General features: G+C 39.1%; 1 long non-coding RNA gene across 1 annotated transcript; it reads right to left on the reverse strand.

Moving 5' to 3' along the window:
• Nucleotides 1-1,886: 1,886 nt before the first annotated feature.
• On the reverse strand, nt 1,887-27,026 carry LOC141973902 (uncharacterized). Its single transcript, XR_012635619.1, has 3 exons — nt 26,542-27,026; nt 9,268-9,338; nt 1,887-4,872 (listed from the first exon to the last, which is right to left on the reverse strand). It is a non-coding gene; the product is annotated as an uncharacterized LOC141973902 (long non-coding RNA).
• Between the last annotated feature and the right edge of the window lie 597 nt (nt 27,027-27,623).

The raw sequence follows: 27,623 nt of genomic DNA on the forward strand, positions 1-27,623 counted from the left end.
CCTCTCATTCTGGATATATGGATGGAGAGGCATTTGCTGAAGAGTTTCTTTAAAAAAGGACCTTATGAGCTGAGAGCAATCTCTGCACCTTCAGAAAGCCCAATGAACTGGGGTGCAAGGATTCTGGGACAAGAAATAGGAGTGATTTCATTGCTTGTATCGCTGTTTTCAGTGTGTAAACAAGCTTTATGACCAAAGACTGTCATATCATTAAACTGTTTAATAACATAAGAAATAGTATCTTAAGGACACTTGTGCTGCTTAAGAGGAAGTAAGTACTGTAAGGCACATTGGAGGCCTTAAAAAGCAGCATTGGCTTGTTATAATTCATATTTGTGTCACTTCAGTTGTTATAGAGTCAGAAAATTCAGACAAACTGAGTCATCCTGGATAATATCCAAAACCTCCCACATACAACTTGGAAAAACCTGTACTTTATAAATATATATCTATATTTATATTTTATATATTCTACCCATTTTCTAGAGTTACTGTTTGATATCCTGCTGCCTTCGTGGTACAAGAGCCTTAAAATGAGTAGGAGTATCTTCCTATTAACATATACATTATTGAGAAAATAAAAAAATTCATAGGAAATCACTGGTATTCTGGTACATGGTGCAGACTGGAATTCAACTTCTGATATAAGCCCTAAGTGAATAGGAATGAAATATTCTAAAGTACTTCATACATCCCAGAACTGCCACTAAGCTACAACCATTAACACTCCATGAATAGTGAGTACAGTGATATAGGCTCCAGCCCAACTCTGAGAACTCTATGGACATCCAGTATAAATGACTTACATCTGTAGCAGATATTGAATCATACTAAAAAAGCATCATTTAGTTTTTTGGATCAAAGCTGGAGAAGCCTATGCTCTGCTATATCTTTACTGTTTTTGGGAATATTCCTTTAGTCGACTTTTGTAGAATCAGGAATAGATGCTTTATTTGTATGTTTCCCCTGTGCATATCATGGATGATAAACCCTTCACTTGAAATCATCTGATAGTTAGCTGATTTGTATAGTATCTAAGACAGTGAGTTTTGTAACTATACCACTTATTGCTCCCTCATTAGGTACTACTGACTGCCAGTCTAACTTGAGACTAAAGGAATTTCAGTTTAAAGGTCACAATGTTTGGATTTGTTTTGTTGACAATCAGAGGGAATCCTGTGTCCAAACACAATACTGGGACCTTGGTTAAACTGTCACATCTAACTTTATCACCACTGTACCAGTTTTCACAAGTTATTTCTGGTGCTGGACGCTGAATAAAATGTGCTGTTATGGTATCTAAAAGACAATGGAATCTCACAGCAGAACATGAACTGCTGGATTCTTTTAAAAACTATGCTGACAAATATCTAAGTGTGGAGGGTGCCTTTCTTAGAAACTTGTTTACCCACCTACTAGATACTCATAATTTGTCTTTTAATTTCTGTATATTTACTGGATTCTGACAGAAAGTTGCAAAACATGCCTCTGACAATTGCATACATTCAAGCACATTTAGATTGCACTTGCCTTAAGCAATTCAGTGCTGTGAAGTTACGTAAAAGAGGAGAAAAAACCCTGTAAACTAAAAAAAGAGACAATGTTCTGTCATCTTCAGAAACACACAGTCAGTCAAACACTAATGCCAAGTATGCTAAAGCAGTGGAAAGACCCCAAGCATTATACGTCAGCATTCCAGTATCTTTCACAAACGGTTCTTGCAGCTTTGGACTCATGCAACAAGAAGAAACAAGACATCAGTATTCTCCCTAATTGTAACAATAAAATCATATGCCACTTGGAATACATAATTTATTTTCTCTGTTTTATATGCAGGATAAATATTTCCTAATGCATTAAAATGTTCTGAAATATATGTGGAGCAGTGCTGTGTCAGTGAAAAACATATTGCAATAGTATCATAATCATACTGATATAAACATAAGCAAGAAGTAAGGTATGTAAGGTTTCTCTCATATTTTATTTAGCCAGATGGAAAAAGATCTTCACAGAATTTTCTAGCATTTAAATAGTTGACTTGATTGGCTTAACAGGTCATGATTTCCTTTTTTCTACAAGAAGATAATCGGCATTCACATATCACCTTGCCATGATAATAAGTATTGGCACCTGGTTCCTTCTTACTCTAACAGTAGAAGGCATAAAAGAGGTGCCAGTTATGCCAAGAGGAAAAGATAGAGTACGACAGAAATTGCAATTTTAAGGAAAAGGGGGTGGAAGTCCTTGATATGATTAAAACAAGAAATTACTTAACAAAAGAAAGTACACTGACCTATTTCTATCGTAAGTATTAATTATGATACTGGTGTTTCTCAAGCAAAGCACTTTCAGATTCTCCTTGCAAAATCCATTGAATAAAAAAATGAGAAAGTGTGGAACTGGCTACCCAATATTTCCAGCACATTTCTCTGCATGCTGGCATGGCTTCTTGCTTGAACTTAGTAATGCAGACTATTTAAGCTGTCAGCTACATGTAAGGGTTAAGAACTCCAAAAGGATTTATGATCTCTGTGCAGTCTCCAGGGAGAATAAGCAGACTGTTCCCTGCCAAAACACTCCTAAGCTGCCCTGAAGTGAGAAGGGTTACCAGAAAAGTACTAGAGTTGGACAGGGGGAGGGGGAATATTGAAGGAATAGGGAGACGCAGCTGTCAGCATCTTACCTGTTATGTCTATTCTCCATTTTTCAGTGTACTTTCTTGTTTCTTTCAGGAAATGTATTGTAAAATTGACTAAAATTTAATGTTATGTTTACTTAATTCAAGTTAGAGAGTATCAGTATATCTTCTGCTGCATATAGAAACTTCCTTAGAATAACAAACAAAGAACTCAGAAATAATGAACCACTATGTTACAGTCTTTCAGTGTCTGAAAATTTGCAAATACAGTTTGGTTTCAGCTTCTTTGGTTCCTCCTGTATGTAGGCATCAACTAAAGAAAAAGCTTCTGGAATTATTACTGTCTAGTCTCTTATCAAAATATAATCATACTGTCTGCCTTCCCCCTCAGCCCCAGTAAGGTTTGCATAAATTTATCAGTCAGCAGAGGTCTTTCAATCACTAGTTTCTCAAAAACTTTGTGATTGGGTTGTTGAGAGGACGGAAACCCCAGCTGAGGAAAAAAACCTATGATTTGATTACAGATTTGCAGCTGAGACAAACTTTTTATGTGCCCCAGCTGTGTGAAGACTCCAGCTGGAAGAATACATATCTTTTTAAACGTCAAAATCAAGCATTAACCATAGTTCATTCATCCTATTGCTTGCTGAGCAGTTTGCTTTTCTACAGCTGCATTCAGATTGTGGCAAAGGTGAGGGAGATGATAAAGGTTTACAAGAATTTAAGCTAACCCGTAAGTTTATTCATGCAATGCATATGATTCAGGTTAGGTCTTTAAAAACAGTCCACCCAGCACTGAATCTGCTGTAGTAAGAGTATGTTCAGTAGGGGTCAACCCAGCCTTGAAAGTGAGGGGGGTGTTGTTTCTCTTTGCACAGTTCTTCCCCATTAGTGATCAAAAAGCAGTGTTTTGTCAGTTCCAGAAAGAGAGGAAAACAAGCCAAAGGGAGGGTTTCACTACCTGGTGCAGGGAAGGGCCATGAAGACTTCACCTGAATAGCCTTTTCAAGCCTGACGTTGCATGTCCTCACTTGTGTAGCAGTTTATATCTTTGCATAAGGTGTGTGAACGAGATGCTTCTTTCCAATGAAACAGGAGCATTTCTGTACAGTTATGTAATAAAGGTATTAGCATGTCTGTCTGCATGCATAACGCCAAAGGAAAAGGAGAACAGTGTCTGAAACTGGAGGAAATGAAAAAGCATAAAACTCCTCTATAACTCCACATTAAATTTCTTTGGTCAAAACCGTTTCACATTATAAAACATTGGCAATAGGAAATGCAGTCTGGTGCAAGTTATGCACAAACAAACTGACTGTGACTTTGGATATGCTATGCAGCCCTGAGTACGGATAAAATTGCATAAGCAGGGAAAGAATTTGATACTTCTGTATGTTAGATTGGCTCCAAATGACACCTTAGTATATCTGTGAAGTAATTTTCTTATCATTTCATTGAGTGTTTTAAGAGAACAAGCATCCATGTGTAACAATTCATAAACAGGGTAAAAAAAAAATGATCACTGACTACCTATAGACTCAGTTTTACCTGAACTATGTAATCTGGCACAGTTTGGGTTAAAGTAGCTGTCCCAATGACTCGTTTAACCTGGACCATTACATTGGAAAAGAACTGTCCTGGAAGGAAATTAATGTGTTGAAGGTATAATTTAGCAAGACCCAGGATGCTTGTTCCAAGCAAATATGCGGTTTCTTTATAGAACACATGTATTTTTGGATAGACAGTGCCATAAGGAACTGTAGGAGGATAGCAGATTACAAGACAGGATCTCAGAGAAAGTCAGAGGCGGGAAACAAGCAGAAGAATTCATGGGGAGTCTGTCTATATCCAAAAGCCTCTATGGAATGCCTCTGAATTTAGAAACTGAGGATAGAGAAGAGACACAAGCTAATGTATTTTCAAATTACATGATACTTTCATTGTTATCCCCATCCCTTCCTCATCAGAGGTAACAGCTTCATAAATTTTTACAACTGTTTTTGTCAGGAAATTAACTGAAGCAGTATTGTAGCATTCACTTTTTCTTTTAGTTCCAATGCTGAGCCCCAGTGTCAGTCCTGTCACCCTTCAACATCTGACTCAGCTCCTCTTCCAGGCAATGCAGGATTTTTTAGCCTTGTCTGAATCCCTTTCCAGCATGGTTCCTCCTGTATGTAGGCCAGAAGTCCACGGCAGATGGCTGATAGCAGTTGATTGCATTGTGTCTCTAGTCACTGATGGAATATGCATAAAATTTAAATTAAGAATATGAAATATGAAACAGTAAAGAAATCACAAAATTATGATGAATACAGTTCCTTCCAGCATTTCACTGATAGACACTGGTATCAAGGTATTTATTAAAGAAAGCTGGAAAAGCATTTTAATATTTCTTCTTTCCACAAAGATACTCTCAGGATTTGTTTTTTAATTTAGTGCTTTAGTTTTGTCATCTCAAAATCAGATGAGAGTAATTTTCCTGTATTCTCTGACAAATTCTATGGTTTTCCTGTTCTGGAGTATGGCATTTCTTGGGATTTCTTTTCAACTATTTTTACCTTTTGAAAGTTAGATGTCTTATATAAATTAATCATCTAGGTGATGGAAAGACAGGCACTTTCCATCTAAGATTTCTATCTTAAAGAGACAATCATCCACTTTCAGCACTTATGTCTCTCCATTAGGTTAGTGTGAGAATAAACAATTTAAACTTGAGGTTTAAATTTGGATGGCTAAAGTTAGGGGTCATAAATCCCATCCTTAGAGTCTTTAACAGCAGCTTAAGTGACAATTCTCTCTCTTATTTCCAAATGACCACAGTTTAAGAGTATTTCTAATTGCTGATGCCATACACTTTTTATAAATGATCCCAAAGCAATCAGATGCGAAACCAGTTCATAAATATTTGTTGGGAACAGAAAAAGCAAGCCAAACTTTTTTGTTCCCTCAGAGATTTGAATGGTGTTCATAGGCAGAAGGAAAACTTGTTACTGATTTGGGGCAATTTCTTGTAACAGAGGAGGATACTTGTTTTGTAGATTGAATCTCTTAATAAAATTTAGCACACCTGATTGCTGTGTTACAGAAGAGGCCATGCTTTCAAGCTGCAGTCACTAAATCTATAGCAGTATAATGTTCAAGAAGTATGTGGTTAGAGCATTGGTTAGAACTCAGTTTTGTTGAACTTAATTATGGGAGAGCAAGCCTAATTTACAAACATAATATTGTATTATCAGCAATTCAAATAAATCAGTCTGTAAGTGGATAGCTTTTGTGACCTCTTAAAAAACCCATTGTTGTCAAACACTGTTTCTTAAAGGTATTTATCGTTAATTACATTAATGTCCAGAAGATGTTCAGAACACCCAAACTGGCCTTACAATTATTTTTTTCTGGTCAGTATTAGGACCATTCTGCCTACATTGGCAAGAGTTAGAAAGGGGAATATAAGAATTTTTTAATCAAAGCTCTGCTTAATGGTAGAGCTCAGTTTGAGATGCATGTCATTTAATTTTCCTAAGCTGAGTTCTGATACTGATACTGAAGTAAAACGGGAGCCTTGATTATCACAGGAAGATCAGTTCCTAGATATCTTTAACTGACTTTGGAGGATCAGGGGATGTTCTTGAAAGCTCTGATATGAATGGTTATTTGAAGTTACCCTCAAAGACAGCAGCAAATCTAGAAACAAAGCCTACTTGTTCTCAATCTGCTGTTTCAAGTATTTTTTCTGGTTTCTAGGACTAGCTTTGTACCACAAAATTGGAGCAATTATAATGACAAAATGCCAACATCTTGTGCTTTAAATGCAGTGTGTATTCAAGGGAGTCCTTGATGCATAGATGAAATTCCCAGAGACATCCACAAATCAGTGTAATAATGAAGTTTTGTTTACCTCCATAGTTCACATTTTCTTTTTTTTTTTTTTTTTTTGCAAATTACTAACTGAAATAATCAATCTCTTAGCAGTAATGAAAAAAAGCAAACATTATTTGATCATGACTTTGATTCATTACCTTGCTCAGACAACAAAACAAAAACTTAGAACTATCTAGCTAAAACATGTACTCAAAGAAAAGAAAGCTTTACAGAGCTTTCTTCATGTCTCTTTAGAAAGTGGCTGGCAGGCAAAATGAATAAGGAAGAGCCTCAAGCAGTGAGTTCTGCAGTATGGCCTTTCAGTCCATCTAAAAGCATGTGCTTGACACAGGTTTCCCCACATTTTATAGGGCAAGAGCAAAAAGAAAGGTCAATTCCTTGACCTTAGCTGATCCAGAGAGTGCAGCAAAGTTTTTCTTCTTACAGCAGGGAGAATGCTACTATCATTTGAGCCCTAAATATGTACCTAGTGAGAAAGCACTATAACATTTAGGAAATGTCTTTCTTTAACATTTTTGTTTGTATTACTTTGGAGATATCTTCCATCTTGCTAAACAGTGACTTCATCTGAGAAGCTTGCAACAAGTCACAGCCAAGTGTCAAAGAATGCAAATAAGACAGAGAGTGTAGAAGTTTAATATTTACTTAGTACTTTAAAATAGAACATCTATTCCAACATATGTAGGGTTTAGATGACACATAAAAAGGCAGAGCACTCATCTGAGAATCACTGCACTATGCAGCTATAGTTACCCTGGAGCTTTCCCCTTCCTGCTTTAAGGAGATTTCACAAGCAATTGTGTTTTCAGGTTTACACATTGCCTTATACTTGTCAGAGTCATGTTTTGGTCTGTAATGTTATTGAGACGAGAAGTAACTGGAGGATGTGTGTAACATCAAACGCAGATTTGTATAAAGTTAACTGATTTATTTTTTATGTTTCCTATGACTGACTTACAGAATTTGGAAACGGGTCCAAATCAATACAGTTAAACATAGGTATTGTGTAAATACGGCCACATTTCAAAGAGAAGCATTAAGTGGGATGGTGTTGGGCACTAAATAGGCTTTTGCTGATGTTCTGTACATCAGTACATCCTGTAAAAAGGAAAGGTAATTATATATATGGGTACTTTTATGGCCTGTTTTTCAGAAATTAGAATACTAACAGCTAGTAGGTTTCTAGTTAATCAACTTGAGTGCAGGTTTAGAGCTTTGCTTTAGTCTTTTATTATTCAAAATCTTGGCCACAGATTTTCAGACGCTGTTTTCTAAATCCATGCCTTTACGTTCCAGGCTGGATTTTAGAAAAAGGATAGCTCAAGCCTGCACCACAAACTCCAGGTGGTCCCACAAGCACTGGTGTCACAGCACTTTGCTGGGGGGTTCCTGCACACTACTTGGGAGAGTTGGTTCTCAAAGGAATGGCATTTCAGAAGAAAGTGAACACGAGCTTGAAAGGAAAGCTTAGAAGGGTAGCTTATGACTAATCTGATTCAGGCAGCTGATAGGCATGTCTCTTTCTCAAGATAATCAGCCTTCAATCCTTTCCTGGTGGAAATAATCATTCAAGAAGCTTAGTTTGGACCTGCTAAAACCCCATACCTAGCATTCGCTCACACTGGCTTTCTCCCATGTATTCCTTAAATTACAAGTGTTACCTGCATGAGTCTTCGGTGATCTCTCACCTATTAGAGACCTGTCTTCTCTCATGATACAGGTAAGTTACAGTTACCAGGCATGTTTTGAAAGTGCTAATGGTAAGAAAAGGCTGCCTGGGGCTCATGTTGCAAATAGTTAAACTGTAGCACCCATAAGAGTCTATCTCACATGGCCCTTTATGCTACAGTGAAAGCTCCTGGGTAGTCCTAATCCTCAGGTGTGTCAGGACCTATTTTATTGTGAAACCCAGCTGCAGAGCCAGCCACATCCAGTCCAGACAACATCCTAACTAAATCTATTGGAAGCTCCTGCCATCTGCCTTTAAACTCCCAGTGCTCTTTCTTTAGCATCTCCATGTGTTTACTGATGTCCAAATTTTGCAAACAATTTGATGGATGGTTCATAACATCAGGAAGATTGGCTTACAGAACTGTGCATTTTCATCCTAAATAATCCACTTCAGGGGGCTTGTGACTTTTTGAAGTTCAGTTCTGCATAACATTTTAGCCCTGGGGAGGCACAGAGTGGTTTCTAAATACGAAAAGGTAGGGGGAAAAAAAAAAAAAAAAAAAAAAAGTGGTAGACAGTCATCTGAGTAATTACAAGGTTTTGTGCTGGATCATGATGGGAACAAACCCTGAAACTGCTATCATAACTTGCATGTCAGCCTCTCTTCATCTTTTTATTAATTGTGTTTGTTCCAGTAATGACTAAAGAGCAAACATGAACCTCACTTATCATTGTACAAAGTTAAATACATAGAATTGTATATTGTTGCTTTTTAGTGGTTTATATCTAAAGTTCATTTGGAGGCTCTCTGTGGTACATGTTGTCCTGTTTGCAGCCAGCCAGTCAGTAAGCTGAACAAGCATTCTGTGCTATGCAAAACTGCTACTCTGGTAACATTGCACCTCTAAACATTAGGCTGAAAGCAATGTACAAATCTGCCTGTCCTCAAATATGAAAGGTCATGTTAGTGTGGAAGTAAAATGATAGGAAGATTGGGACAAAGTCAAAATTACTAGAATCATTCTATTCAAAACAGGTCAGCATAATTCAAATTAAAGTTAAAAAATGCTCAGCAACACCTTGTGTGATATGATTCTCCAGATCCACCTTGTTCATACCAATACTTCGCTGATCCTCTTAGGAAGGGTCCCTGCAACAGGAATAAAAAATCCGCTCATTTCTGCTCAGGCAAATTTTCAGAATACTTGTTTCTACTTCTGCTTCATCTATTAGTTCGTAGGCCTGTCATCAGCATTTGAGTGGCTCTGTCCTTGTGCACGTAGTGAGAATGGACTCATGGTGCTAGATAAGCAGACAGTGACAAAAGTTGATATGGGCAACTGGCTGCAAGGGAACCATCTGTCCAAGGGGGCAAGACTCTAAGACCTTTTTGTTGTTAATATCACTATCAAAATATGAGTGTTGTTTCCAACTCCCCCACTATTGGATGTCTTCTGAATAGTTTAGTACCCTCAGTATTACTACACATATGACTTCGAAAGATCTCAGCCTAAGGTACATGCTTCTGTCTCCCTCTGTAGATGCTTAATTACTGGCTCACAGCATAACATCTAGTCGACAGAAGTGTGCACACATCCTGGTGTCCACATTTCCATTATCTTATAGTCACAAGATATTTTATTAATGCTGCGTTAGAAGACATTTAAACGTTTTGTATCACAGGTAAATCACTGTGTAACATACTGGGTGTTTTCACAAACATATGCAAAAATTCACACAATTATCACAATCTTTTAGTGTCTGATAATTAAAATTCCATTTAATAATACTGTAAATATACTGATATTCATAAAAATAATGCAAAAAATGCACTTTCAATATTCAGTGATCCACTTTACAGAAATTTGACAATACAGAAAAGATATGCCTGCATTATAAAATGTAACAATGCATGGAAATATTTATACTACATTTACCTTACACAATGTAACTCTAAGTTCTGCTGAAGCATATAAGATATGTCAAGTAAATTGTTCATATTTCTATCACAGCAATACAGCAAATCTTAACAATTCTGCCTGATAGATATTTGTAAGTGGTTTGTTTGGATGTGTGATAGTTTGCTCCATTTTTAACATTTTTAGTAGAAAACAAAGAAGCTGACACTCCAGTGGTGAAAAGAAATGTGAAAGTGCTTATCAGTTCATGAACATGTGGAAAAATGGCACTGTCTCTAGCTTTGTTGTTATTAAAATTAGTGTTTCTGTAGAGAGCCACTTAGCTGCCTGTTCAACAAAGTGCTTTAGCATATGTCAACATTTCAGCACCTGTTAATTCTATTCCTTCTTACCAAAACATCTATACAGTTTTAAGAATTTAAATATGTATAAAAATTATAAATTGAAATGTTTTGCTCAAAGCAACTCTTCTGACAGTTTTACATCACCTGAATGGAAATGTCATAAATTAAACAGAAGCAGATTTCTGTCACTCTGGGGATTATTTTGATGTATCAGTTTTAAAATAATTTAACTTTACTCATACAGCACTTAGTTTGATGTTACTCTACTTAATCAGTTTTGCTATCAGTTATTCATGAGAGTTAGATTTGTATTTTAAATTAAAAAAAAAATCAAAATTATACTTCAGGCAACTTCACAGTGAATGCTACACTAAAAAAACAGGTTTTGTCTGCTGCATATTTCTATCTTTTAACAATGTAGATGATAATATTTTAATCTAATTTCCACCAAAATTTAATAAGCAGCACATTTCAAGCTCCAAGGAAAATCCTGTATTCCCCAAAATGCAAGTTATCGAAGTACTTCACAGACCTAACAATAGCCTTCTGGCATTAACAACCTAAAATGCAAACGACATCCGTTGACTATTTGTTAATTATGTTTTTGAATTGCTTATGGCTACACTGGAGGATATATTCCAGGCTCTGATTTCTATTAATAGATGCCTGCTTTGGAAAGCATAAAAAACTCTCTGTACTATCTAGCCTTTTTATACCTAAGACAGTAAGTTCCCTTCTTTTAGATCATCTGCTCTCAATACAGTACAGCAAACTGCAGCTTTCCTGTAATATATATGGAATATCCCTGTGAATGCACAATGTGTAGTCCTCTGAGCATTGTGAAACCATTTGTGAGCACTTAAGAAATGTGGAAGACTGATTAATTTGAGACAGCAGTTATATTTAATGCTTTCATAGACTTCAATGTTCTGTAATCCTTCAAGAATAGGTTAGGTTCAGTTCACAGGGATGTTTATCGTAGCTATCTAAATGTCCTGAGATTAGACTAGACGGTAAATAACATAAAGTGAGCGTTCTTACTAGGCATCTATTAATTTCTCTTTTGATCACTCAGAAACAATTCAAGTGCAATCAGAGTCTGAGCCAAAACCTGGAACTGTGGAGCTATAACATTTACACAATATTTTGATAACGAGTATTGAATTTCAGAGAGTTCTGACAAAAGCTCAGGTCTGCTTCTGTTTTACCTTTACAGCTTAACTGAACTTACTGAATCAAAGAAGGGCAACAAATTTTCTCCTCAGTTTTATGACCACTAGGAATGTAACAGCTAGTCCATATTACAGGAGCTCATATTCTGTCCCACCATCATCACATTAAGTCTATTTCTACACTCAGGAGAAGGAAGAGACACAATGAAGTACCTGCTTCCCTGTGAATGTTTCCAATAGAAATGTAACATATTTTGAAAAGTAAGAAGATGAGAGCAACAATGATTTAATCCTGAAAATGCTGTGGAATGATCTCTATACGAGATGGAATGTTGTTATGATAAAACCAGATATTTTAAAAATTAAAGTGTTAATCAATAAACTGTTATTATTGTGGTGTAAGAAATAATATTATTCTTTTTGCATAACTAGGAGATAGCCCCTTAAGAAGTCTTATCATGTTTTTCAAAAAATGTCCTTGAAAAGTATAGACTCATTGCAGACACAAACATTTACATGTTGCAACTCGTGGTACAGATTAAAAAAAATTCCATAAAAACATTACGTACGTATTGACAAGTTGGATAAGAATGTAAAAAACAACCCAGGAATATGTATCTGCTACTTTTGGCATGGAATAAGGCTGAAATTACACCTGCCCTGGCCAGGTGAAAGATTGTCTAGTTATGAAAAGGTAGAGCAAACACTAACAAAGAAGCTTTCATGTGAGGAGCTAGTGAACTATGTGGTATGAGGGTAGGGCAGATAGAAACATCTGCCCAAATGAGCTCTCCAAGGCCAGAGCATCAAAGGTGGTTAAACACTAGAAGAGAGCGAGCCGGTGGGAAGTCTACCATTGCTGGTTTTATTATATTAGACAAACATGTACCATGAATGTCATTGGTGCAGTTGATATGTCTTACTCCAAAGCAACAATTACACACCTTCTCAAAATCTATTTTCCTTCCTCCCCACCCTGCCCGTTATTGTTCTCATGATCATAGTCCACTGCATTATTTTCTTGGTCAAATTCAGCTCCCTAGGTCATCTTCAGTCGCTGGAATTCAGGGCTATAATAGCTCTACTGCTTTCTTTCAAGAGAGAAAAAGAATCAAGAAGAAACATAGACATACTAAATCTAGCGGCAAAAGTTTTATTCTCCAGTGGTAGAATTCTGTGTAAAACAGCTCTCTTCTCACAAACTGGGTAATAAAAATGCGCCCTCTCCTATTCTTGCCTGACAGGCTCTGCAATCCTGAGTCTTGATACAAGCACCAACGTAACTGTTCGGTTTGTGTGCCAGCTACCTAATTTTACAAACTTTAAGAACTTAGCTGGCCTATTTGCTTCCATAGCTAGTAGAGGGAGTTAGGACCCTCTGGGGGTGATTAGACCTTGCCTAGGCCAATTGCCTTCTAGAAGTGCTCTCCCCACCAGCTTCAGGCTGACTCTGGGAAGACAAGATGCCTCAGCTGAATGGATTCATTCATTCATTTCATGTGAATTGAGGCTTCTGTGCAGTAAAATAAACTAATTTCCTCAGAGAATGGGATTGCAAAATTAAAGGGCTCTTGGAGTTAACCTTTAACTTGAATAGCTAATCCAGTGTTTTGTATACAGGGGATAGGCAAGTTCCTCGTGTTCCCAGGAGAAGGAGAAGGTGCTTTGGCACCACCAGGATGTAGGATGTTGACAGTGGGAGGCAGTTCAGATGGGAACTCTGGGAGAGGCTTTTCTGTTGCTATCTTTGGGCAATTCCCATTCAGACTAGTCCTGCAATGCAGACTACCCACAAGGAGAAACAAGGAATAAAAGCAGTAAATCTGTACACAAAGAATGGCTCTTTGCATGCAAAAAGTTATGTTTACGATGGTGGCTTTGTAAGCCTGGTGGTGGGGAGCAAATGGAAGACCTGGCTCTTACTGACTGTGGGGAGGGAGAGAGAGGAAGCAAAGAAAGAAAAGGGACCACCTTATCTTGGCAGGAAAACAGTGGGGAGAGAGATGGTAAAGAATTTTCCCTGCATCTTTTCCCAAGCCAGAACACCACTGAGGAAGCGTTCGTTTAATGTAGTTTTCTGAAGGTCGTCTGCACCCTGGAATCTTTGACATACAAGGTAGTTACACCTGTATTTACCAGGCATGAAAAACCAAAGTACAGCATTTCTTCTGTGAAATTAAGAAGGTAACAAATGACTAAGACTCAACTAGCCATGCAGCTTATAACACTTACGGCAAATATATATGTGTACATATGTAATTTTCTAATACTGTACTGCCTAAATCAGAGTAACTGTCATAATTAATTCATATTTAACTAAAGATTCTCTGCCTTCCTGTATAATTTTTTTTTTCCTCAGTTTGCATTTTCAGCAAAGTTTTAATGCAAAAGTGCTGATGTTTTATGCTCCTTATTTACCCACAGTGTTGATTAATTACTGGGATATATATCAGTTAGTGTATTGTTATGATGAACTTCTGCAACTATTTCTGAAAAAACATTATTTTGAAAAAAATGCTAGTTTGCATTTAGAAAATAGACCTGGCATAAAGATATCAACTTACCAGATTCAGAACAAGGCAAAATGATATATACTACTGAACCAGTCTCCAAATCCGACCAGACTTTGAATAGAGGTTATAAAACTTCACAAAGAGGGCAGGACTAAATTAAACAGATTGATAATAAATTTTGACCCTAGGTTTTCAGGTTTTTTAAACAGTACATTAGCCAAGGATTTCAGCACTATTCAATTTCTATAAATTAGATTAAAAAAAGCAGTACAACATAAATGTTAGAACTGAGACAATCTCACTTCAGAATAATGGAAAAAATAGTCAGCAGAATCTATGTTTTATCTCAGCACTCTGTTTTTGCCAGTATCTCCAAAATGACTCCTCTGGTAAACAATAGTTCTGAAATTTAACCCATGTCCGAGTCAGAATGCAGGTGAAGAAACCAAGAGTGACTTCAGTTCTGTGTGCGAAATGCTTAATGCTCAATATGACATTAGCCAGACTAAGAACATGAATTTTAGTACATCTGGATAGTACAGAAAGAAGGACAGCACAGCTGCAAAAAATTAAAACTTATTATGTATTGTAACTTTTTGTCCTGGATTTCTAAACTTTCTGCCTTTGGCCCTGACCTTTCCTTCCTGTGCATACTGGATAAACAAAACCCAAAATTTGTACTTCAGAACTCGCAGCAAATCATATTTGTATTTGTAAGTCAGTTACCTTAAAGGAATCTTTATTCATCCACCAAACGAATACTATTTATCAAAAGAATATTTTTTTTCCCAAAAATGTAAGGGCTACATTATGCTAAGTATTCACAGCTTACACAACAGTTTTAATGTAAAGTTGCTTTCTAATTTCATTGTCCTCAGTGGTGAAATCATTATATAATATTTTTAAATCACCCTGGTTTCTTTGAGAAAATGTATCACTCTTCCTTGAGAACAAATTGATATATTGGGGTTTTTTTAATTGGAAAAAAAATATCATGAGAAATCTGATTAAAGAGAAGATGTGCATGAATGCAAAATGATTAGATTATGGAGTCAAAGTTGCAGCTTTCAGAATATTGCTAAAAAATAAATCTAGGGAAATTCTGTGTGTCATTAATTTTATTTCCAGTTTCTACTCAAGATCAACTAAAGAACTAACCTCAGTGAAAACATTTAAATATGTCCAGTCAGAAATGAAATATTTCAATCCGGAACTCCAAACCTCCTTGTTAGGTTCCTTTTTTTCCATGTACCAAACAGCAGAGTAATGTTTAATGAGGGATTTCTTTTAACAATCTACCTTTGTTTGCCACAGCTCTTAAACAAACTGCTTGACCTTAGTGGGCCTGGACAAGTTTAATGCTAAATACACTCTACACTCTTCAGTGCCTTGCTGAATAGCAAAGGAGATGAACACATGCTTACATATTTTGCTAAACTGGGTTTTGAGCTATTTATATAGTATAGCCATTCAATTGAGCAGATATATTACACATCCATTGATTTCAATACAGTATAGGTCATTAAGCAGTTTTAAAACTCAGTGGCCTAGAGAAGTACTGAAAACTATAACCTGGGATCCAATACCTTTCAGCCTGCTAAGACCCAACTGGTATTACTGGACAAAGACCAAGAAGAAAAAACCAAAACAAGATAAGAAATATAAACCAGAATGCTAGCAATAGCTTTAGGAGAATCAATCAGACAGGGATTCAAAATGTCACTTGTAAATGAGACAAGACAGTGGCAGAATGGAGGCAAACTCTCTTCTAAGGTGTATCTTTGCTATGGAAGGTAGCTGGTCACAAGAGAACAACCTTGTAAGGTTTGTCATTATGGGGCCAACCCGTAATGTTGGCCAAAAAGTAATGAAATGTTAGCCAAAGTTGAGCAAAAATTAATGAAGAATCGGTTATCATTTCCATTACAAAACAAAAGACAAATTTAGATATTTTTGCATTTTGACGTTCTAGTTGAGAAGGATAATCAGATCTCACAATTAAGAGGATGTGCAGAGACAGCTGCAGGAAAGTATTTCTAAGGCATTTCCTTCCAGCCCATTCTGAAAGATTAAGTAGTGCCTATGATATTCCCTTTGACATAAATGGGTGATGACAAGACTGCAATGTGTGAGGGTGATGCTTGCCATATGTTTTTTGACAGAGTTGAAATAGCTATTTTTGAAACTGGATAAAACAAATCTTACAATATTACATGTGGGGTAGAAATGAGCTATAGTTATAGCAGAAGTTCTCCCTCTTGGTCTAAATGAACTGTTTACAGGATGCTTTGAAAATATGTACCGGTTAACTGATCAAAGCAGGAGCAAGTTGGTATCTGTTTTGCTGGAGTTTTATGTATCTTTCATCAAGGAGGAAGAAAATCAAAAGAGTAGATTTGCTTTTGAACATTCCTACCAGAATTTGCCTTAGATTTTGTGCCTCCCGTTTAGTTTTCCAGAATTTATAAAGGTACCTGATGACCACTTTTGCCACCAGCTGCCTCTGAACAAGGGTGTTTTCCTAGGAGCAAAAACACTATGTAAAGTAAGATAATGCAATGTTTTTATTGGTCATTTGAATGGCTACTCCTATCTTCCCATCTACCTTAGTCTATGACATCTATATCAACAAATGAATTATGCTGTATATCATTACTTTTTAACTGATTCTCCCAGTCTAGTAGAAAAGTAGACTGTAGCTCCCTATTTTCCCTCTTCCATTGCCTTCCAGCATTTTGCACACATCCACTAAGCCCCTTTCTATCTGACCTCTATAAAGAACCACAGCTTTTTCAGACTCTCATTTTCCCTCTTCTCAGTACTTTTATTCCTCTAAAACTGGAAACCTGTGTCTATTGTTGGGATTTTTTTTAATGCAGACTAATCAGTCAGAACTGTCTGTATGATTTCAAATGGAGATGAGTTACAGACTGAATATTATAACAACTTAGAGTGTTTTTATCCTTTTTTTTTAACTGATGGTGTATCATGGCAGGGGTTTCATTAGCTATGTTAACATTTTTTTTTCCTTTGAATCATTCATGGTTATTTGGAAGTACCATGTACATGCTATCTTTTCCAGTGAATTTTCATCAATGTTAAATCCTTAGCTGTTCCAGGGACCATTCACTCAGGTCACTCTGAACTTATCCTAGGAAAAAAGTTCAAAAATCACTTTAAGGATAATAAAAAAATGTTTGGATTCTACCCCATTTAAAGACATGGGGCTACATTTTTTTCTAAAACTTTGATGTAATGATTTTCAGAGGTTAGCAATAAACTCTCTGAAAGGATGCAGGTGAGTCACTATCTAAGCATTTAAAGACTTCAAGAACACAGATAAAAATACCCTAAGAAAAAAGAACACTTGACCACAATATTTAGCATTGTTCAGGAATACAATAAATTATACAGCAATTTATCCTGCCAACATATCTTAAAAAGCTACACAAAGGATCTACGACTAATATCTGTAATGCAAACTGTAGTTCTGAGATATGTCCTAAGACTGAAAGCAAGGGGAAAAACAAGTGCACTACTACAAACCTGTGCTTTCAGCTCCCACTACTTATAAGATTATAATGGATTTGACTACCTTTGGTATTAGTAATTTCCTCAATGAATCTGTGGGCGGAACAAAAATGTGGAAATTAAAACTGGGAGGGTATTGTATGTTCAAAATATCCACCTCCACTCAGACACAGTAGATTTGATTCAAGACGTCATCTTTCCATGCCTCATTTTTTCCATGTGTAAAGTGATTCAAGTCAGAATATGCTCCTTTACCACTATTAAGCCTCTTCTCCCACCTTAGTTCCCTTGTGTTTCTATATGCATCTCCTCTTCTGAGAATGAAAGGAGAGAAATCACTATTAAAACTGCTTATGAGAAAACTCAGTTGATTCCCTCCCAGTGACTCTGCTCCTAGTTGCTATCACTCTGAAGGCTGGGTGGCACACAAGTCCCCTATGCAGCCATCTTCAGTGATATGGTAAAGGTCTATCTTCCTTGATCAGCTACCCAGCATCTTGTCCTCTGATGCCTACCAAATATCATAAGCATCACAATTACATACCATCCCTCCCCAATTATCTGAATATGAATTAATGTTAAATGAGTAAGGGAGGATATTTGTGATATACAACAGAAGTAATATAATCTTCCTTTCCCATAACCTTAACTTCCTGAACATGCAATCCCCTTAAAACATGAAAAAAATATATAATGAGAGGATAAGTAATATTAGACTTCTCCCTGCAGCCTGAACTACTCAGTTTTAAGCATTTATTTTACTCTACTTTGACAAATACCTTTGTGGCACCTACCAGCGAGAGCCTGGAGCAAAATTCTGCTTAGATTTCTAACTATCTTAAATAGTATCCTAGAATTAATTAGTATCCATTTTCCTGGCATAAATTTGGTAGTAGAAAAGAATGAAAAATTTTTGCATTGCAGAAACATGTAGCATACACATGAATCTCTTTGGCAGTGCCTACTCCAGTTCCCACTCTTGTTAAAATGAATGTTAGAACTTCTGTTGATTAGTGGTAGATCTGAAATCTAACTCAATTTGACTTAACTTCTGTAAGGTCAGTATACAAGACTTGGCAAGTTTAAGCTGCTGGAGCCCTACATATAAGGAGTCTATTGATTCCACATTAATATAATGCAAAGAAAGTATCACTGAGATCAAGTAACATCAGGTAGTAACCACGAAAAACTTTTTAAGAAACACTCAAGCTAGTAGTTATACTTTACAGGCAAATCATGACAGTTTCAAACATGAGAATTAGTAAAATTGTGGGAACAGCCATAGTTAAAAGGCATGGAAATAAGGCTACACAAACCTGTCAGCATCCATTGGACTACAGAGGCTGTGAACACCAAATGTCATCCTGTTAAATTCTATACTTTCTATTAGCTCTGGATTATTTTCATTAGTTCTGGATTATTTTCAAGTATAACCTTATTTTGGAATAGTCAGATTTTCTTGTTTTCCCGAGAAAACTGTTACAACCATACAAATATACAACAGTTGATCAATATTTGAATCATGTATTTTTCTCACTCTTTTTTTAATCTGATGAAATAAAAATCAAATAATTTTGGACTGAGGGGGGGTTGATGATCAGGGCTGGGGGACATGTTGTGGGTGCAGGGGAAGAGCAGCTTGAAATCCCATAGGATTTATTATGGGATGTTTGGGGAGGAACCAAAGGTGTGAAAAGGGGGTTGAGGTGATCTGTAGAGGACCAGGTGTGGGAAAACGAGGGGCAACGGGGCAAAAAGGGGCCAGTGGCAGGTAAGTAGTTGGCTGGGGGGGGGCGGTGCATGTAATGGTCTGTTGCAGCAGCTGGTGTGGGGCTGCAGCCTCAGGGGCTGCACATCCTGGTGCCAGCAACTCCAACAACTGGGGACACAGATCAAGGGGCAGCTGCTGGTAGGCTGAGGGTCTGAGACAATTGCCAGAAGGACCTACCTCATTCACTTGTGTGCATGTCACCACTTATGGATCCCCACCCTGGTCTGCCAGAGAGGAGCAGAATGAGGCCCTTGGCGCTGCCTGAGTCCATGTGAGTGCTTTTGGTGTCTGTGTGATCTGTGTGTTCAGGTATGTGTAAAGGTATGTGTATGGTGTGTACGTGTGCTCTGTGTGCATCTACCTCACTGCTGGTTGAACCTGGGGATGCGGAGCTGAGCAGCCCCTCCTCTTCTAGGCTCTTGGATCCAGCAGGATGTATTTGTTCACATATTTTGTTTCCTACACTTTTTTTTTTTAACTTCTGTCACTTCACCAACCAGTTGCTAAACAGTAAGTACAGTGTCGAGATATCTCTTCGAAATATTAGATGGTTTCCCACAAGAAAACCTCAGAAGAAAAAAAATCTAAAATAATAGATTATAATAAGGCAGAACAACACCTCAGAGTTTTCCAAACACTGAATGAAGTAGACAAGGTAAAAAAAAAAAAGGATAACTGCAACATAAATGGTTGGTAACATCCACTCAATTTTGATAATAAGGGTTTACAGAACATGAAAGAAAAATAATTTAATGGGCTGTCATAATGCAAGTAGAAATAAAAGAAAAGGACTGAAAACTAATTGTATGGATAGCATGTAGATAGCTGGCTTGAGCTTCTGAACATATAGACATCCTCTCTGTGGGCACTGGTGCACTGCTGACCAACCCATTTAGTCTTCTTTATGCAATGTGTGTCTGCTCCAAAGGACATCTGTTTCAGAAGCTAATGAATGGAATACAAGGATGTGTAAGTTATTTTATCTTCAAGAAACATGATTAAGTAACCAAACAAAAAAAATATCACTTTGAAAAGGAAAAATGAGAAACAGAAATCACTCAGATTAACCCCTGAAGGGTAAGGCAGTTACTCTTTCCTGTATTCTGGTGATCTCATGTCTATATATGGAGAATGATCTCCAGCAGTTTAATGCTTGAGATGACTTCTTGCACACAGTTCTAGAGAGAAAAGAGATGAAGGAACTAAATCATGCAAAATGGACATAGTTCATGCAGAAATGTCAGGAAGGAAGTATCAGAACAGGTTCCTTGCTCGCAGAGAAATTAAATTGGAGGCTCTCTGGTGACAGCAACTGAGCTCTACCCTGAGCTACTTGGCTGCAATCTGCATGCAAGGTTTGGAATCAAAATTAGTACTCTGTGATCTGGACTGAACAGTTACTGAGCATTCAGGCTGTCCACTTTACATTTCAGCAGCACCTCAGTGCTGCCCTGCAGCTTCATCTATTATAAAATTCCTCGGAGACTGAAACACGTAGAAATGACTAAAACTAGAAACATAATAAAAAAAATTCATGAAGAGTATAATTTTGAAGATACATTGGGCTGAACAAAAAGCCTGTTTGTTTGCTTATTTATTTCCATTTCCAGAACTGTTGCAGTATGTTAATCTATATTCTCAAGTTATTCTTAATGCAACTGCCTATAACCACAGCAGTTTAAGATAACAAATTCCATCTCCCCTTTGAATAATTTCTTCTTCCTCACATGTACATACATACTGCAATTTTCAAATGCTAGGCAAAAAAAGGAATGAGTCAGACATTAAGTGCTTTAGATTATATGTGATAATTAAAGTTCATAATTATAAGGTCTTCACATTTAATCTCACTTTGTCACACGTAGACTTTGGCAGTGATTTCTAGAGCCTGTGGGGCTTCGCTGGTCTTGACTGGATGGATATGGGCACAGGATGAAAGGCAGTCTCTTGGATACTAAGACAACCAGAACTTTATAGATAAACCAGCACCCTGAAACTAGACATGGAAATTCAAAACTCAGGCCAGGGAGCAGGTGCTGAATGTCCTTCCTCCAGCTACCAAAAAAGCACAGCATCTTGCAAAAATTTCCATTTCTGGATGGACATGAGATTACTCTCTACCTCACTCCTAAGTAACTGCATGCTAAGAGGAGTATTAAAAATTGGAAGTCCTTTGCAAAAGCTATCCAAAAGCTACCTTACATGTCAGTCTTCAGACTGAGAATGTTAGAAATACTCAAATATTAGAAGTAACTAGAGTTAATTATGGAGGTACTCTCATTACCACTAGGTCAATAAAAACACGGCACTGTGTGTTAGGGCAGTGAAATATTAAAGACACACATGGACACATCAAAAGCATGGTTGGAACAAGAAATGCCCCTGAAACAGATTGTTCCACAACCACATTTGGCTGCCAGCAAATGGGTTTCATTTCTGAGTGTCTTAATCATAGGATTTATCTGGCAGCCTTTCAGAAGTGTTACTGAAATTACCTTTTTTTCTTGTAAGCTAGGATTAGTATAATACAAATACAGGTAAGTTGCCACATGACAATACAGTATTTGTTAGGACTTCATCCAGATTTCTGGGAAAAGAAAGACAGTATTACTTAAACATTGATTCAGATGAACACCTGCAATAGTTACAAAGGACACAATAAACAGCACAGAAGTAGGATATAAATATTAACTGTGCCTCTATTTGTTACAGAACAGGAAGGAAAAAAGAAGGAAGGAAAGAATATAAAAGAAAAAACAAATGAAGGAAAAGAAGGAAAGAAGAATCAGACTGTGTGCTGTCTGGGAAAATGTGACATGGGATCATGATACAGAAACAACATTTTTAGACGCTAATGATAACTGTATCAAGGAGCAACTAGGTAAGTGGTATGCGGAGGGGCAATAACCCTCACTGTGGTTCAAGCAACGCATACATGGGACCTGTTCCAAAATTTTAGCACTGAAGAACTGCATTGCAACAGGGACTATAGCTTGCCCTGCAGAAACAAAAAGTGTGCAAAACCCCCAAATCCACTGGACCTATGCTCAACAGAAAAAAACCCAAACAAACAAACAAAAAACGAAGTGAGGAAGCTGGTCAAAGCCAAAGGTGGAGAGGAGACCAAAAAGATGTTGACTGCTGAAAAATATAATTTTGGAGAGACAGAGCAAACTTATACCACCAATCAAGAGTAACTTGAAGGGAAGCTGGTACAACTAACCATCAGGAATAAGGCAAGTTACTAGAAGAAGTAATCCTTTGAAAAGCTGAAGTTGTGTCCAAATATATTAAATCCAAAAGAAAACATCATAAACATGAGATGACAGTCCAAACAGAATATGCACAAAAAAATTTTAAAATGAGTAAGAAGTTGTCCTTTACACGTATGTGGAACAGCAAGTCGGTAAAGTCTGAACAGTAACCAGGTCCAAATGGCACTGAGCCCTAAGCTCCAGAGGACCTCAAGGACAAAACTGCTGAATTATTAACTCTGATGCACAGCATCTTAAAAAGAGCTTTGTTACTGAGGACATGAACTTTGGAGATAGCTATTTTTGACGATTTGAGGGGAGATATGTCCATCTACAGGCTTGTAAGTCTGGTGCCTGTCATGACACAAACCATAAGAAACTGTAGCAAAACATAGAGTCAGTGGGCACAGAGGCAAATATGATTTTTGGAGTGTCAGCACAGCTCTTGTACACTGTGAGTGTGCCAGAGTTCTCTAAAGGTGTTCAAAAGCAACTAGATAAGATTTAGTTGAAACTCTTTACATGGTTTTCTGAAACACTTTTGACAAGATCTCTTGCCAAAGGATTTCAGGAAACTAAGGATCAATGAAATAAGAGGGAAGGTCTTGTGTTTTGATAAGTAGCTGATTTAAACACAGGAAAAAGAATAGGACTAAATGGTCTGTTCACACACTAAAAAGGGATCTAAAGTGCACTCACAAACTGAACACTGTGTGCGCACCTCAAAAAAGGATCTGGTGGAACCAAGAGACGAGCAAGGATGTGTGGAACAGTGGCTACAGGAGCCAGTTATTCTGCTAGGAAAAGAGGCAAATGGGAGAGAGATCTAGTCAAGGTCTTAATGGCCATGATAGTCATAACGTCATACCAGGGTTTCATATTGGGTATCAAATGAGCACTATGGAGTATCCAGTGAAGCTGAGAAATAGCAAGTTCAAAGTAGTAAAAAAGATGGCAGTTCCTCCATACCACATTTATATGTGGAAGTCCCTGCCACAGAGCATAGGGGAATCTGCATGATGTCAGGGACAAAACAAGTTAATGGAAGAGAAAGCCCCTCTGGCTTGCTTAGTCATATCCTAGCTGCAAAATGTTGGAGGCTGAGAAAGTACCCATAAGACCTGTGCTTGCCACGTTCTTAGGCAGACTTTCCTTGGTGGCCACTGCTGCAGGCTGGTAACTGGACTAAATAAACTCTTCATCTGACCCAGAAGAGCTGTTCTGTTCTTCTCACCATGGAGGTTTGTACAGATATTTTACCAATGCTGACAGTCATCCTCAAGAGACCCTTCTGATGCACTACAGTGCCAAAAGGGTGTGTCTGGTGATGAAAGGTACCTCTGATAATGGTAAGCCATTGAGCCAACTACATCTGGTATTTTCTCTGGTAAGTGTATGTATTATAAATGTATAAATAAATATTAATCCAATGTTCCCTAGTTTTCAAACTACCAAAATCAAATTTGGGGTTTTCAGTAGTGCTTTTGCATCTCTGACAGGACACTGAAACTCACCACAGCAACTCCCTCAACACTTTGCAAAGAAAAAAAAATAATTGTTAACACTCTGTGGTAAATAATCTTAGCTAGAACTTATTGCTTGCTTTTATTACATTTTTGTTTTGTTCACTAACACCCAGACTCTACTGTGTTAAAGTAGTGGTATGTCAGAAACCATTTAATTAAGAGCTTAAAGTGAATTTTTTTTTTTTTGGTCTTCAATGTGTATTTTTTAGTATCAATGGCATTTTACTTGGCAGTTAATGGGAGCTTGTGTGGTTTTATTCCTCTTTACTGTTACAGATTGTCTCACCCTTCTCACAGGCCAAGTGAAGCCTCAGGACCTTTATGAAGACTTGGTCCATTTTCCTCTTACTCTTGTCAGTTTCCCATACAGGGTTAATCTCCTTGATCCTTTTGGTTCTGAGGCCTTCATTTTCCTCATCCATCTTCTTATTCTTGAGTCCTTTGTGGTAGCATCCTCAGTTCTTCGCTTTCTTCAAAGCCAGTATTTAGCATTATCTCACATTACATTAGATAGACGCACATCACAAAATATATCTGCTAAAATGCTACACTTTGTCTTTTTCTTTAATGTCCATAAGGTTCTCCCTCGTGTGGAAACATATGCCCCTACTGCCTTTCCGCTAGGATGATGTACTCTCCTGTCTTAGGGCTCTTCTGTGCTCCATTTTCTTTCCATTAGCATACTCCTCTCACCCAGTTCCCTTTTCCTACTTCTAAGAAGGATCCTCTTCTTGAAGCCTGAAGTGCAAGGGCTCCATCTGCCACCTGTTTGGCTCAGACTGGTGCTTTGGCCGTAAGAGCGAGGCCAACCTGATCACTGATTCCGGGGATGTAGAACTGCAAGACAGGTTAAATGTTTGAGCACTGCACTGCAATAATACCAACAAAGACAAAAAAGGAACTGACATCAGGGAGGTTGTGGGCCTCACAGATGTAGCCAATACATATCTAGCCATATATATAGAATGCTGTTTGATTTAAAATAGCTAAACCCCATAATACAATCCCACCACCACCAACTGTATCATGAGCATAGAATTTCACAGGCTGCTTCCAGAAAACTGACAGAAATTACCATTTCCAAATATAAATTGCTTCCAAACACCTTGCTTTATGACATTCTATGCAGGTGTTGACCATGCAGTGTTTATGTCTCTTTATGCAAAATGTACAGCGGAGGATTTTCTTTGCACATAATCTGCTATTCTAGTGCTGTTTGTTTTCAATTCTGAACCAAAATCCTTTATTCTGACTTGATCTCTTTATCATCCATTCCTTTTCAAGTCCTTGCTCTCTGGTGAAAGTAAAAATTTCACCATGGTTTAATCATCTATTTTACAGCTCACTCACAGATTTTTGTTGATTCTTTAGAATCCTGTCTTTTTTTTAATGCTTCTCTTGGAAGTTTTGGAGTCCATCAAGAAATTTCTAAAAATTTTGAAATATATGATTTTTGTTCTTTTTCTAGAACAGTGTATGAACAGGAAAGGATCAGTGTACTGATCTTTTCCATCTACTGAATGAATTGTCCTCAGGTATTTTATGCATATACACATCCTTAAAATTGAAATACTTCTTCCTGTAAGTAATTGTTAAGAAAAAGCAAGCTTTCAACTCCAGTTTTCCTCTGTTGGATTATGTCACTGCGTTTGTTGTTAATTAAAACAGTAGAGATGTGGTCTGCTAGAAAACAGATGTTGGCACTCAGTTTGCTAGACAAGAGGGGAAAACTACACAAAAGTGCTCATCATTATGAAAAAAGATTTGGAACCAAAAAGTACCAACCAAAATGTTTTTGAAATAAAGAGATGCCACTGCTTGACAGGACTAATGAAGGTCTGCTTGACGATTTTTAGCAAGAAGGTAAAATTGTTTTGGCAGCTGCTGCCCAACTCTCCTGCTATTCTGTAAGCTACTACCTCCACGTATAAGACAATAAAAATACATCATGAAAAAGTAACGGTGGATCCCTTTATAATTTCTGACTATGGAAGCAAAGGGATTTTACGTTATGTGAGGTTTCTTTTTCACTGCCTCAGAGCTAACCTCCCATGCTTTAATGCTTTAATCCTGCCACTTAACGCTCCACTAAGAGAGGGAGGGGAGGCAAAATGACTGCATTTTGAAAATTAATGAACCATGTGTATTTTTGGAGAAAGAATACAATTTAAGAGAACAGGGACGAAAAGCTGCAACACAGGACACAGAAAAAGTCTTATTACTGGCACTAGATCTATTAGGCGAGAAGAAAATTATTTTTACAGCACGCCCCGAAGAGATCGGGGGCCTGGAAGATGAAAACAACGCTTCAAAGACCACCTACTTTTGCTCCTCGATTTTTCCTCCTTCGAGGCACCCGTGGGCAAACTTCCCTGTGCACCCGCGGCACTGACGGGCCCACGCTCACCGCGGGCACAGCCCTCGTGGCTACCCGCGCTCGCCGGCGGAGCAGCCGGCTGCCGCACAGCGCGGGCCGAGGCGCCTCGCCGCGGGGCTGGGCGCTGGTTTCGGGGCGAGTGGGCCGGGCAGCGGCCGCTGAGCCGCGCAGAGCCAGCGGCGCAGCGGCGGTGGTCCCCGAGGCTGCCCGCGCCTCGGAGCCCCGCGGCCGCCGAGTCTCCCTCCCGCCGACCGGCCGCCCCGCCCCGCCCGCGAAGCGCTTCGGGCAGCGGCCGGAGGGGAGGGGGAGGAGGGCGAGCAGCCCCCTCGCCCGCCACATGCGGCGGGGCCCGCGCAAGCCTCCGCGCATCCCCCACCGGCGGCGCTCGTCTCGCGAGACGTGGCGGCGGCCGGCGGGCTAAGAGGCTCTGACAGACGGGCGAGCGCCCGGGCGCCGCGGCCCCCCCCCTACCCCGGCCCCGGGCTAGGCGCGGCAGCCTCCCCGCCCCTCCCCGCGCCGCCGCCGGGCGGATGCAGCGGCCGCCATAGCTCGGGCCAGGAGGAGCCGCCGCCGCCCTCTCCGCAAGCGCCGCCGGCGAGCCGGGGAGCCGCTGCCGCCGCCGGGAGCGGGCGGGGCCTGGGGGGCGGGCGGCGCCGGCGGTCCCCCGCATCTCGCCTCCGTCCGAGCGGGGAAGCGAGCGGGCGCGGCGAGGCGGCGCGGGGCGGTTCCCGTCCGAGCTCCTGCGTCCGCCGAGGGGGGTTCAGGTGGGGCGGCGGAGGGCGGGGAGGCGGAGGGCGCCGGGGGCCGTTTCCTTCCCGGCTCCGTCGCGTCACGCCGGCCGCGGGCCCCGCGCCGCTCCCTGCCGCCGAAGCCCCGGTGGGCTCGCCCGGCGCGGCCGCTGCTCGCCCCGCGCGGCGCTGTCAGAGCGGCGGGCGGCGCCTCCGCGTAGCGGGCGCGCGTGGGGGACGGCGAGGGGGGGGCGGGGTGAGCGGGGCGGCCGGTGCGGGGCGAGGGGCGGCGGCGGGGCC

The sequence above is a fragment of the Athene noctua genome, chromosome Z, assembly GCF_965140245.1.
Source record: "Athene noctua chromosome Z, bAthNoc1.hap1.1, whole genome shotgun sequence".
Lineage (NCBI taxonomy): Eukaryota > Metazoa > Chordata > Aves > Strigiformes > Strigidae > Athene > Athene noctua.